The 14438-nt window shown below is 35.2% G+C and overlaps 1 long non-coding RNA gene across 6 annotated transcripts; it reads right to left on the reverse strand.

The window, feature by feature from the left end:
* Window positions 1-4717: 4717 nt before the first annotated feature.
* Window positions 4718-11182, reverse strand: LOC113327545. 6 transcript variants are annotated; one of them, XR_003348999.1, is made up of 10 exons: window positions 9946-11182; window positions 9754-9826; window positions 8379-8517; window positions 7679-8061; window positions 7200-7295; window positions 6318-6856; window positions 5997-6089; window positions 5801-5879; window positions 5346-5574; window positions 4718-5135 (listed from the first exon to the last, which is right to left on the reverse strand). It is a non-coding gene; the product is annotated as an uncharacterized LOC113327545 (long non-coding RNA). The 6 variants fall into 6 exon arrangements; XR_003348997.1 differs by lacking the exon at window positions 8379-8517 and having other exon boundaries at window positions 9946-10515; window positions 10746-11170; XR_003348996.1 differs by lacking the exon at window positions 8379-8517 and having other exon boundaries at window positions 9946-10527; window positions 10746-11170.
* Window positions 11183-14438: the final 3256 nt, after the last annotated feature.

Raw genomic sequence — 14438 nt, forward strand, 5'->3', positions numbered from 1 at the left:
ACCACAACATAATTCCAGATGTCCAAAATAATAAATCTCAGAAGTATGCACGACGGATGGGAGAATATATATTTAGAAGAACGTCCAAAAAAACGTCCACCGTGTAGTAATTTTTGAATGGCAAATGAAGTGGAAGTGTTTTTGTTAATGGAATTTTATTCAAAATTCTTGAGATTGAGCTTAGTATATGGGTTGGTCAAAGGATAACACAGATCATGCTCCAAATGGTTGTCCCTTATTCCAGTTTATAACATGTAGGTTTGTTGAACAATTTTTTTTTGTTTTGGCTTGTATGTAACCAAAAGCAGAGGACCTGATCGGATGGTCATGGGACCTAGAGATAATATAGATTAGCATATATACGCCGTCATTGCGGGATTGTCTTTGCTAACTCTGTTTAGTTCCATTTTGTAGGGTTTCGTCCTGTAAATACATCTTCTAAGGGTTTGAAATAGGAAATACAACTATTTACGGAAGCATAGTCGAATAAGGAAACCAATACATCTTCTAAGGGTTAGAAATAGGAAATACAACTATTTACGGAAGCATAGTGGAATAAGGAAACCAGGGATCCGACGCACGAAAATGTCCCTCGTCCAACTCACGATCCCGTCGTTGGATAACGAAACCGATGATCATATTTGTCAGTTTAGACATACATCACTTCTTTCAACTTTTGTTTGTTATTTAGTCTCATAATATTTTAGTCAGGCTGTAAATTAATTGGGGCCTTAGACCCTGATGTTTAGTTAGCCAGATCATATGTTCTGTTAGTCGGGTCGTAGCAACCGGTGTTTGTATACCCCGATGCTTAGGTAGTGGTGTCATAGTTTCGCCTTTAGTCGGTCAAGTCATCGAAACATGTTTATCTAGCCGGACCATAATAGCTAGGAACACATCATGCATGGAGGTCCCTATTCTATAAAATAATAAAGGAAATTTAATTCCTAGTTGTAGTTCATATTCTTTTTATACGCGAAAGTCGGACCCAGTTTTCTATATGAACCCAGCCAGTTAGACTGGCCCCACTGTCAAACCCAACACCGCTTAATCCACTATACAATTAACCTACTATAAATCCTCACGACAGCGGGGATTGAATCCCTGACTTCCTTACTGAATGTTGATGGAATACCACTGAGCTATACTCTTGGACCCAATCATAGTTCACATTGTGTGTATAATTTTGTTGGTGCATGGATGTCGTGGTGGATCGGTGCCCTTAAATTCTTTTGGAGCAACGATTATAGTGGCCCATGTTGATCTGTGCCGCTTTATCAACAATTAATCGTTTTCGGACACCTTTTCAACAATTAATTCTTCTTTACTCATTAATTATACTTTGCTCGGAGTTTTCTCGCTCGTTGGCTTGAGTACATCTTTTCAACCATAACTGTAAATTTCATACTTGATCAGTTAAAAAATAAGTTAGCCAAATTCATATAGCTTGGATTAGGAAATTAAGATGGACTAATTATATTATAAAACGTAGCACCTACACAAATTAAGATGCTTACTTATTCACTTTTTTCTTTATATCCCTTTTATGCCTACTTGCTAATCCTGTCTGACCATTCGCTCCTGGCACAATTCCAAGGGGTTTGGACTGTCCACGTACTTACATTGGGCCATTATCTGAGCTGCATCTTCGTTCTCCCTATCATGATGCAATTATATTTCAGAGAAGAATTTTGTTGTTCAGCTTCCCTAAAGGCTTCATCATGGATAATACAACTGGTTTATGGGTAAGATACTAAGATCAGTAATTTGGGAGGAATGATTAATATTCTTTTTATAACTAATATTTTCCTCTTCTGCTTCTCCTTTTACGATTGGAGTCATAACGTTCCTATGATTGCGATCGTAAGCACCATAATTTGGGTAAGTTACCAAATTACTACCAATACAATGAATGGATAGACCTGTCCGTTAATAATCGTTTGTCAAATTTAGGTAAGGAACTGTATTATTAATGTTTGTCAGATTCCTGTTAGAGTTTTGGAAATCTAGCTATATTCTATAGAGATGTAATGAGCGGTCTGATTTGTCCTCTGGCTAGGTCTTGGGCTTTCTAACTCCAATTGGTTACGTTGGTATGGGGTAGGAGACGGAGATTCGTAGAAGAACAGTAATAAGAAAAAGAAGGAGATTGAGATTTCAAGGAGATCAATAGTGTATACCAACAAAGAGATTTATATGAGGAAACGCTCCATACACAAATGTTATAAACAGAATACTCATGGAAGAGATGTCATTCTTTTAATATATCTATTGGTATTCTACCAAAATCTTTTTTAGTCATTCGCAAAACTAATTAGATTATAACGGTCAAACATCGAGCTTATAAATTAGTTCGGACTTGCGTCTCTAGTATTTGTGGTTGTGTCAAATTAGTCGGGGCTTACAGTCCCGGCCATGGTCCCTTGAAGATACCATAGTATTTAGTTGATCGGGTCAAATTAGCCGGAACTGTGGTCCCTTGAGAATACTATAGTATTTTGTTGGTCAGGTCAAATTAGTCGGGCTTACAGCCCCGACCGTGGCCCTTAAACATTCCCTAATGTTTTGTTGGTCGGGGTTGTGACACTTAAATCTCGCACATAAATCTTTACCATGTTTTTTATTTTATTTGTTTTTTAAAAATAGCTTTTAGATTAGTTGAGGCTAACTTAAATTTTCTTGAGAAAGTTATGGTACAAATCATTATGCTTATTGGATGATTGAACGTTCGATGGACCAGAGTATATCTGGTGTATACGAATAATCTTCATGGAGGGTCATCCACCAAACATAAGCCAAACAGACCCTTAGCCATATGTTTTCCGTGAAGATGTATTAGTAAGGAGATATTTGGTTGCATTAAACATAAAACCTCTTATCCAATTCACTCCTCTTCCTCTATTAGGTTTTCTTTCTTCTCCTTTCCTCTTTAGACCAATTTTTTTTTTAAAATCATCAACTCTGTTTTCTTTTATTTCACCGTATCCATCCTTTAAATCATCCATAATAATAACTTAGTATTAATAACTCAGTATTATTATGATATAGAGAGACGAAGTTAAGAATTAGAAGTCGTTAATGAGGGGAAGAACTATAGATAGAAGACCATCTGTTGGTGAAACCGTTAAAGAATGACGCTCTTCTGTTCTATAAATAAATCTACTTAATGTTAGCCTATATTAACGGAAACTTAGTCAAATTAGGAAATCCGACGCTGCAGTCAAATTAAGAAATCCAAGGATCTGACGCCGTTAAATAATCTTTAGAATCATATTTTTATTAGGAAGCCAAGAGATCAGACGGACGTCTATATATGACATATAACCGATCAATCTCCATCGTGGGATGACGAAACCGATGGTAGGATTTGTAAGACTACACACACCACTTCTTTTTATAATATAGATACCTAGGTCGGGGCTCAACCCTTTTTTCTTCTTTTTTATTTATTTATTTTAGTTATCGGGTTTTTTAGGGTTAGCTTATGCACAAAATTGGTTAAAAAGACCAAAATCAACAATTCCTAGGTGAAATGGACAGTTAGATTTTGATATTGTTTAAATGGACAAAAATGTAAAAATAGGCAGGATGTAACCAGTTTCATCGTGCCCATTTTCAAATATTTTTTCTTATTTTTAATTTACACAGGATGTATCCAGTTTCATCCTTGCTATTTTTTAAATTTAAGCTAGGATGAATCCAGTTTCATCCTTGTTATTTTTTTTTTGTCATTTTACCCAAATTATTTTTTACTCGTCCATTTGAACCATGATTTAAAAAAATTTGGACAAATGACCCATTTTCCGTAGCTTATGATCATGCGTATATGAGCAGCTAGACTGGCTTATGAAATTTTAGCTAGGCCGGCCTGTGATTTATGAATTGCAAGATTTAATTAATATAAGTGGGCAGCATTATAGTTATTTGAGAACTGTAACATCAAGTCACCGACAATAATCATAAGTTAATAATAATTTATAACTTACGACCAAAATTGGAATATCTAGTGTGGGATGACACACATTATCCAATTCCTGTTTCTCCATGTTGGTCATTTATTGTTAGCCAACTTTGACACTTCCAAAATAGTGACAATTCATTGTGCAATTTCAGTTTTTTTTTTGGTTCCAAGGTAACTGCGTATCTGATAGAAGTAATTTGTCAAAATGACACTCTAATTTTGACAAATGAATACTACCTCCGTCTCTGAAAGACAGGCTGCCAATCTTTTAGAGACGGATGGAGTAGATGGAGTAGTATTGTAGAATGATTCCTTCAATATATATAAATAGGAACCGGACACTTTCATTTATTTAATGTTTGAATAAACGAAAAATGGGTCATTTGTCTAAATATTTTTAAATCACGGTTCAAATGGACGAGTAAAAAATAGTCTGGGTGAAATGGCCAAAAAAGAAATAGTAAGGATGAAACTGGTTTCATCATAGCTTAAATTTAAAAAATAGCAAGGATGAAACTGGATACATCCTGTGTAAATTAAAAATAAGAAAAAATATTTGAAAATGGGCACGATGAAACTGGTTACATCCTGCCTATTTTTACATTTTTGTTCATTTAAACAGTATCAAAATCTAACTTTCCATTTCACCCAGGAATTGTTGATTTTGGTCTTTTTAACCAATTTTGTGTTGAATAAGCTTATGTATGATATCCATTCAAATGAACTTTGAGGCAGAAGTTGGTGAGGTCAAATTAATTATGTTGTACTGCGTCCGACAGCTCAAGCACCATGAACTTATGGAGCAAAAATAAATTAATTATGTTAAACCGCAGACTTTATGAACAAAGGAATGCCAATATAAACGAATGTGTAATTTGGTATATATATAGCTGCTTTCCATAACTTGGAGCTTAATTGTTGGTAGGGCAAGTTAGCACCACACCAACAAATTTTTAGACGCCGCCTTATCGAGAAGATTCGAGTCAAGACGTCATGCTATAAGTGCTGACATTTTCTCTGCTCTTCTTGCTTGTCCACTCTTTTAAGCATTTGAATCCATCCATTTGTAACTAGCGGGACTGGAATTTCTTTGTCTACTAATTTGCAAAGTCCATGTATTGTGCAAGTTGTGTTTGTATATCCAATTACAAACTTGCCAGCACATGAGCATTTCCTGTCGAAATTTGCAATGATTGTAAAATTACTAACGAACAAAAGGGTAAGTAGATAATGGTGACTATAAACATTAGAACAAAAAGTAAGTCATATACTTTTTTTCTCAGTCTACGTAATGTTGGCAACGCTGATTCCCATGCATGTAGTCTTCTCAACTTAATAACCTAATTAAATTGATTTGATTGCTGTAAAATTTTGAAGAGCATACCTGATCTTTCTACTTCCATAAACTTGCACCATACTGAACAGAGATTCCTCTTAATCCCACAGACAAAGAAGAAACTTGTATATATTTGCATTTTAGCTCAATCTTAATCCTAAGGGAGTGTAAGGATAACCCATTAGATACATCATCCAAGCACACCATCCACTACATTTTTAGCCTCATAAGGACAACCTCTGGGGTATCCATGGTGCTCCTTTATACCCTCAAGACCCTGGAAAAAACACCAAGAAAAGTGATGTTTCAGCTATTACGCATATAAAAAATCTTGTAATTCAATTATATGACTTGTTTATCATAATGAACCTGTATGAGCTCAGAGAACAAACTGGTTACCCCAACGTTTAGGTACTTAGGCGATCAAACTTAAACTTCGAAAATATAGGTATGCGTCAAATATTCATAATTTGTAAGAAAACAGGAAATATACTGAACTAAACCTGATATGGAACTGAATTCATCTTCAATTGAACTCTTTGTGCTTGGTAGACTCATTCATAACAGTTAAACATTTGGTTGCTGAAATTTGAGAAACACCACGGAAAGATTAAGTGTACTCTTAAGTCATACCTATCAAAAAGAGACCCTATAATCAATCCTCAACTCATGATCAATAAGAAAGAAGAAACTACATACCTCGTATTAGCCAGAGATGTTTACAAAGTTTCAGCTCTTCTAAGTTGACACAATATCGGAGGTTCTATAAGATGTTCAATTCAGCTTCCCACCCTTCAATAAAGATTTGGCAATCAACAGTTCAAAATAATAATATCAAATTTACAAAGTGTAGATATGAAGAATATATATCTATTAAGCTGATTGAATTATCAATTAAAATAGTAGAGAAAGGATAAAACATAGTACGATCCATTCTTGGTAAAAAAAAACTTCTTATTACTAAGCCCTAATCAAATTAAGAATTACAAACAAATGCCAAACCATCAGAATGTGGATTACCTTAGGTGATACAAAACTGAGGAAGCAAAACTTCATCTTTGATTGAATGAGATTGAGATTGAACATTAATTGATTATGCATCTTATAAAGGTTTTGCAATAGAAAATCTCGACCAATGAGCTACGGGTTCTTAAACCTACTCTAAAGCAGCAACCAGCAGAACCCCACATATCTATTCTTGCCAAAACTCTTAATTAGGGGTTCTTAATTTGTTCTTAAACCCTTCAATTTCTCCCCCGTTGGTCACCAACAGTCGACGACAGCGGCTGGCTATCAACAATAGAGACTATCTTCTTTAGTTTGTTTTCGAAACCCATCTCAGGCCTTCAAGCTTAGCCATATTTATGGAAGCAATCACCAATCACCATCTTCTTCTATTTCAAAGCTCAGTCCAGACTTCCTCAACTCGTGACAAAATTTTCGCGTTGCTCGTCTCGGAATTCGTTTTATAAAAGGCTAGCCATGTTTGGACGCTCAGATTTGTCCCACCCCTTTTGGACGGTGGATCTGTCCCGAGACAGAGGCAACGTTTTCTTATTCTATAGATATACAGAAATGTAAGCTGGTTTAACATTAAACTATGTTTCTAGTACAGAAAAAATTTCGGAGACGAACGATAAAAAAAAATATATAATCAAATGGGTATGTAAAATTAGTCAAATATAAGGATACACTAAGAGGTCTTCAATCCTTCAAGGGCATATTAACTGGCATATTTGGTTGTATGTGAGAAAAACATTGCCTACAGAATTTAAGAACAATGCAGCAGAATACAATGCTGGAATTTCTAAAAAACAATGCAGAGAGAGCACGATTTAGACTTTTATAAGCAAGGTGCATGGCTGATAAAATAAAACAACGGAGACATATAAACAATCTTACCATTAAAATTGCAGTTGCAATATCCTCATCCTTATCAAGTGGCACATCTTGTGTGTGGCACATATTGCTCTTATCTCACTATAGTATCCTCTTCTTCTGCAGAAGCAGCAGAATACAATGCTTAAAGAAAAATAATTAGACTCCTTACCAAGATTTTATACTAATATACTAAATATAGACAACTAATGCTACCCACAATTTAAAATCCACCTGAATGAAACAAAATTAGGTATCTCAAAACCAAAATATAATTAGGAAAACATGGTTCACCGAAACAAAAAACCAGTACTGTATTTCAAAAGTGAGAGAAACCATAGCTAGAAACCAAATAAATTGAACAAACCCTGATTATATGTCTAGCAAATCAATAAAATTCCAAAAGACCAAAATTTGAAAAAATTAAAAAGATACCTTAGATGTATTTAATCATACCTGTTTCGAATCAATAATCAATATTCAGCTCAACATCTAAACTTTACCTTAGAATGTATTATAAAAAAAATATCAGTAGCAAATCCATATCAAGCATGGAATAGCCCAATTGACCAAGAGCCTGCTTCTTAATACTTGGAATCATATGGCAGTATACATCTTTGTAAGCATTCACACTCAAGATGAAGTCGACGTGACCATAATCTTCAAGATACATCGATTGCAGTCTAGACTTCAACTCATTCACAGTTTGCTCTGGATCAGTCACATCTTCTAAGGCATCATTACCCCTTGAACCCATCCATATACGTAAAGAAGTTGGTGTACTCGTTATGTCAAACGCCGGAGGTTGGAAACACTGTACTGTTTGATGTACCCCATAATCCATAGTCATACGACTCATACCTTGCTAATTAACCTTAGCGGATCACTGCCAAGATAAAAAATAAATGTTGAAACAGCTCTGTTTGAGAAGTTTTGACGATGCAGTAATATGCATCATGTTCCATTAAATGTCCTAAACAACAAAAAAATGTATCAAAGAGTGATGTACTGTAGTATAAGTGTAAGATTAATACTATCACAACATTTCTCTCCCAAATGACTCTGATAGGAATTTTCTGCTTTATATTATTTTGCAGTATAAAAAAGGAGAATTACAGCAGCATTTTTTAAGATGTAAAACAGAAAAGAAACATCAAAAATAAGAGATAGATTTTAGTTTTGTTAAAAGAGAAAATCACTGACCCTAAGAGACAAATTGCCGCATTTGCTTTCATGATCAGCTTTTTGACGTTTATTGCCTAGTATCTCATTACCCCCTTGTCCAGTATAAGCAATGACATCATGACTATCTCCATCATCTTATATGCAATGGGGTAAATTGCTAGGATATTGTAAAGCAAAGATTAATTACATATTATATCTACTACACACCATGGATACACAAAAAAGTGACTAACCAAAATTTAAAATGCGTTACCATTTTCTGAATTTCTCACCCATATAATCAAAATTCATTTAACCAATAGTTGTGAAAGGCCCACGATAACCATTCTGGCACGTGAAAATAATTTGTGCCCCGTTTCAACACCATTAATATACTCCCTCCGTCCCACATTAGTTGAGCCAATTGGCTTTAGATTTTGTCCCACAAATAGATGAGCTATTTCACTAATTAAGGGATATTTCTAAAACTATCATTTTAATTGATTATTGTTTCTATAAGAAATATATATAATTTGATAGTCATGTTTATATTCGTTACGTAGGTGTTTTAAAATGCTTTTCGACGGTATAAAGTTTACGAAAAACCGTGGTATAGTTTAAGAGATAAATCATTTCGAAGTTTTACAAGTTATTATGCATAAGGACATACTTGTAAAAAATACTTAAACATACTCCCCTTCTTTCCTTTCCTTAATAATTGTGCAAACTACAAATGGCTCAACTAATTTGGGACGGAAGGAGTATATGGGAAAATTGAGATATCGTCCCACCTTTCCTATGCTCAGATTCGCCCGTACCAGCAAAATTACTAAACCATTGTAATATACGTCGTGGTAACGCTGGTTGTATAATCATGTAATGCTTCCATCCAAAGTTATTAAAGAGGAATTAATCACCATACATGAATTACTTCAACAACAAAGTCTCTTTTTCAGTTAATTAGTGTCCAACTACAAAGCATTAGAAATCATTTTTTATGCTAAGACAGGTAATAGCCCTAGGAATCTTTTGACTCTTTACTTGTTTAGCATCTGATGCCTTTCACAACCTAATAGACGCTTACATAAAATCTTCAAAACATTTACCTCTCTATGAATAAACTCATTCAGTTTCTGATTATTTCCATGAGTTCTTTTTCATATAACTGTGCTAAACAATCCAAACACTACAAAGCAAATATATAAAAATAAAATAGGGAACTGGCCAAAGTAAACAATGATCATTTATTATTGTCGAGACCCAAGAGTTCTAAGCAATCGAAACATACCTTTAGTGTAAGAGATGACTTCATTACTCAAAAACGTATCACATGAAATGAATTTGATTACTTTGCTGTACTTTTATTACATTTGATGAAATTAAAATTTCATAATACGTATCACTAAAAACTCACCTTCAACTCTAACTTTGGTCGACCGTTGTTAAACATGTTCCATATATGCTACCTTCTCCTTGACTTCCCCATCCTGTAGTTCAGTAATGCATGTTTGGAAAAAAAAAAGTGAATTAGCCTCTGTTTCGAAATAAAAAAAATATGAAAATATAGATAGCTATATATAGTTCTCAAGAGATGGACAAATTTCACCTTATCAGCAGTTGCTTAAATCACCCATTGCAACCAAAGTAAGAGCAGGTAAATCTACTAATGTGAAATAAGTGCTTGATAAACAAAACATGGAAATTAGAGAATATTTTCGCTTCGCGTTAGAGATATGCTTGCCCTCTGCAATTGACTTATATTTAAAAAAATAAAAATGTACTGTAAATGAATTGGATACATAAAGTGACATGAGCCAAACAGCTGCAGGTGGAGGTGAATATGGACTGATGGTGTTGGCGAAGGTATGGCCTGTTGATAATGGAGTGGTGGTGGCGTATGTGAACCGCTGCTGCCTTGGGGCTGTATTATTTGTGCTCCATGCTGCCTGTATGCTGGTGATGGATGCGAACAGGTAACTCCTCCCGGCTGGTGGTAGTATGGACTGTATAGTGGAAATACATGAGTTTAATGTGAAAGAGAACCATTTCAGCTGCAATTCCACTTCCAGGTCTCTCTGTCTCTTGCTTTCATTACCACCAACACCATTCTAACCATTTCAGCTGCACTATACTCCCCAACACCAAACTAAACCAAATGATAAAGATTGTCCAGGACCTGCAAAACCACCTGCCGAAATATGTTAATGAAAGCAGTAAACTAAAGTTAAAACAAAATTCTGAAAATCAAAATCAAAGCAAGTATTACTAAAGCATATACAGAATAGAGAAAAGAAGATAATGGAATGGGATATGGGGAGAAGAGACGGCGGAAGTAGTTTTAGGTTTTCAACATCTCAGTTTCAATCGCTCTTAGCCATAACTTCTAATCGAACCCAAATTACATACCCACAAAACCAAAAATCCTTTTCAGTTCAGACTTCAATTCAGAAACCCCCAAATCTAACACCAAATTTATTCGATCCATTATACTCAAACTTGATCAAATGGAAAACCTGAATATAACTCAATTGATAGAGAGAAGAACCATATTTTTGGTAACTGGATTAGCGGTATTGAATAGCATATCAACGTTATGGCTCGATTTCTGCAGAAACTCAAGAGAAAGAGAACAGGGAGAGGAAGAGGTGCCGCAGAAGATTAGGTTTGTAAAACCAAAAAAATAACGAAATCAGCGTGAAAATCTTTTTTTTTTCCCTTAAGGTTTAACCCTCCGACTAATAGAGTATCGCGAAGTGTCCTCTTCATGTTTAATATGAAAACTCTTCTCTCCGCCCTCGTGAAAACTCTTCTCTCAGCGACCGTGGAAACTATTCTCTCAGCGAACGGTGACGCTCACCATTCAACGTGGGGTCTCACAAGAGTTAGGATTTTAAAGGAATTAGATTTCTGTTTCCATCTTTTGTTCTTCTCAGTGTAGTTTGTCTCTAAAACTATCGAAATCGATCAGTGGTGAGGTTTATGTACAAATCAGACAGGAAGAGATTCAAATCTTCTTCATGTGAGAATCAATGTTCATTTGATCAATTAGTTTTTAGGTTAGTATTTAAACTACTTTGATTGCTCTTTATCTATTAATCTTAATTCGATTTCTTATAGGTTTCGGATGTTTGCTTTTCGACCTTCTATCACTATTTTCAATTTAGTTGAACAAAATGTTGGTTGTTTTTGTATCTAGATGATTCAACTGTTGTTTGAATTATTTTGATTTGATTTTTTTATTTTGATAAAACTTTTTTTATTTAATTTTCCTTTATTCAATTAATAGGGATTGGGATTCTTATATGCGATTGATATCCTTGATTTTTTCAGTAGGGATTAGGATTCTTATATGCGATTATTATGTGTAAATTTTTTAATCAGATTTCGTCTTTCAGTTGCATCTTGAGGTGACAGGAAGAAAGAGATTAGCAAAAATTTTGCAGACACCAAAGGTATCTCAAGAAAACAATGAAAACTCATGTGTCTTGTTTGGACTTCCTTTCAATAAAGGTACATAAAGTTTCCTATCACCTTGTAATCTTTGAATATTGAATTATAATACATTTAATATCTTAATTTATATATATATGAATGATTTAGTGACTATCAAGTTAAATATACTGATCACAATGTTCTAAGTTTTCATTGTTATATTAGTCCCCACACTTGAGAGAATGAGTTGTCGAGATTTATTCCGGGTACCCATTCACACTAGCTAATGTTCATGCTTAATCTTTTGGTACACCTGTTTCATTATTTCATAGTTGAAGACGTTAAACTTAAAAGTCAACTTCATTAGATATTGGGAAGTGGTTGTTTTTTCTTATGTATATAATCCGACACTTGATAGCTTGCAGGATGCATTTCGCTTTTGGGATTCTTATGGGTTTCCGTTGGATATAACTCGGCTTAGTGGTTTAAAAATTATAGTTTAGCTTTCATAATTTAACACTTTTAAGATGTAGATTTCGCCACTGCATTTAAGCTACCTTATGTCTATCAGCTGATGGCAAAAGAAAGAGGCATGGTAGGTGATGTAAAGGGTTTCAAAGAAGCAATGACTAAAGCAAGAGATAGATCTAGAAGTGCCCTGAATAAGGTGTTATGTTATCTTTAGATTACGTCTTCCCGATTAGTTTCATTTTCTTATTGATAATTTTTTTGTTAATTTTGTTTTCAATATAGGAAGTTTGTTGTTTATTTTTACTTTTTCGAATCTTGTGTCTTGTGACATTATGAACTAATTGAAGATGGCAAGTGTGACTTAATGATAAGTGCATATTTCACATATATTTAGTGTCAATTTCGTGCTAGTATTCGTTGGTTTTCTTGCAAATTATTGTATATTACGCTTGTTTTCTCTTATCTGTGTTTTATTAGGTGAATCATCCAAAATAAGTGAAATAGCACTTAATTGTGCAATAAAAGAAGCTAGCTACAAGTGGAGACGGGCCAAAGACCAAGTGAAACTCGTTCAAGTACAAGATTTTTACTTTCATTTTGTAGAGGATGAGAAGACGAAGGCAACGGCGAAAGAACGGAGTCACTCTGAGTTCGTATGAAGAAGTTATGAGCACAACAAGAACCTGAAAGATCAGAAGGGCAAAATGGTCATTTTACATGACCAAGTGCTAATGGCACCCCCAGCGTGTGTTAAGGGGGAACTTCTGTTAAGGGGCAGTCAAGTTCAAGGGAATTGCTAAAGGAAGTTCAGTCGTTTACAAAGGGGGAGGCAGGAATTCAAAATCCGTTGAAGGCAACCGGCCTATTTGCTAGGGGCACTTCGTCTTCATTAATTCAAAACCAGACACAATCGACGGCTGCTGTTACTCGGGATTGATCATCATGATCACGATGGTAACTGGATTTGAAGTGATGTTCGAATGGGTCATTAGGTCATTGGAGACAGTAGAAAATATGGGTTGTTGTCTGATTTCGGTAATTCGAGATAGAAAACAGAGAACGAGGTTGCTGCCATTATCGGGCAGTGATGAGAGAGTCTGGTTCGTTGGGAGCTCGAGATCGAGTTGCTGCTGTGATGAATTCTTACAGCGATGGAGATTCGATCAAGGTAACTTTCGAGCAGGAATAAGAACAGAGTGATGATGGTACTCGGTAATGGTGGTTGTTTAATATCAGAGATGAAGAGCTCGTGGAAGAACAGAGGATGGTGTTGATTATCGATGATGAATTTGGTAGTTTCTGATGGCTCGAGTCTGTCATGGAGGAACTTGGAAGATGGGTGACGAAGAACGAGACTTGAATCTGTGTTGAGTTTGGTCGAGATATGGCTGCTGCTATTGATTGAAAGAAGAAGAGAAGAAGGCAGGGAAGGAGTTGTTAGATGACGTCACCAAGGGACCCACTTCTGTTGTGATAAGCTCGTACAAGTCAGGAGAGAACAGGTAGAGCACGTGGTGGAGAACTTTGACGCGTTTTGAAGATTAGTGATGATTTTGGGCAAGGATGCTAGTGGGGTATCAATTTGCTTAGGTTGCTTGGGTTGTACCAACTACCAACCCGATGGCAAATGATGTTTTGTCTTATTAGCATTTGTTACACCCCAAGAAAAACCAGTCCTCCCTATTAGCAATCTTGATTTTGTGTACTACGGAGCATTGGAGGCTTAAAAGATCAACGGTGAAGATGACGACATATAGATCTTGCTGAAGTGATAGCCAGTCGGAAGGCAAGCCTGCACTTTATTAGAGTAACTCTCACACACCGAATCGGAAGTTTTGATAAGTTAACCGACTTCCCATCTTTATCTCGTACTTTATTAGAGTAACTCTCACACACCGAATCGGAAGTTTTGATAAGTTAACCAACTTCACATCTTTATTTCGTACGATTTTTGTGGATCGGCTGGATATGCGAAGGATATAAATATGGGTCGAGTGAGAGGGGAAAAACAACTTCTTCTTTTATTATTTCTTTTGTAGCTAGAGACAAAAACACATAGAGAGAAATAAAGTTTTGTTCCGTGACTTTTATTGTGAGCTTTTATTTTTAGTTTCAATTTCTTTCTTTCTTCTTTATTTAATTCTTATCATTTTTTAGCTATTAGTAGTTAAATTTCTTTTTGATTGGGGATGATTT

This window comes from Papaver somniferum, unplaced genomic scaffold, assembly GCF_003573695.1.
Source record: "Papaver somniferum cultivar HN1 unplaced genomic scaffold, ASM357369v1 unplaced-scaffold_103, whole genome shotgun sequence".
Lineage (NCBI taxonomy): Eukaryota > Viridiplantae > Streptophyta > Magnoliopsida > Ranunculales > Papaveraceae > Papaver > Papaver somniferum.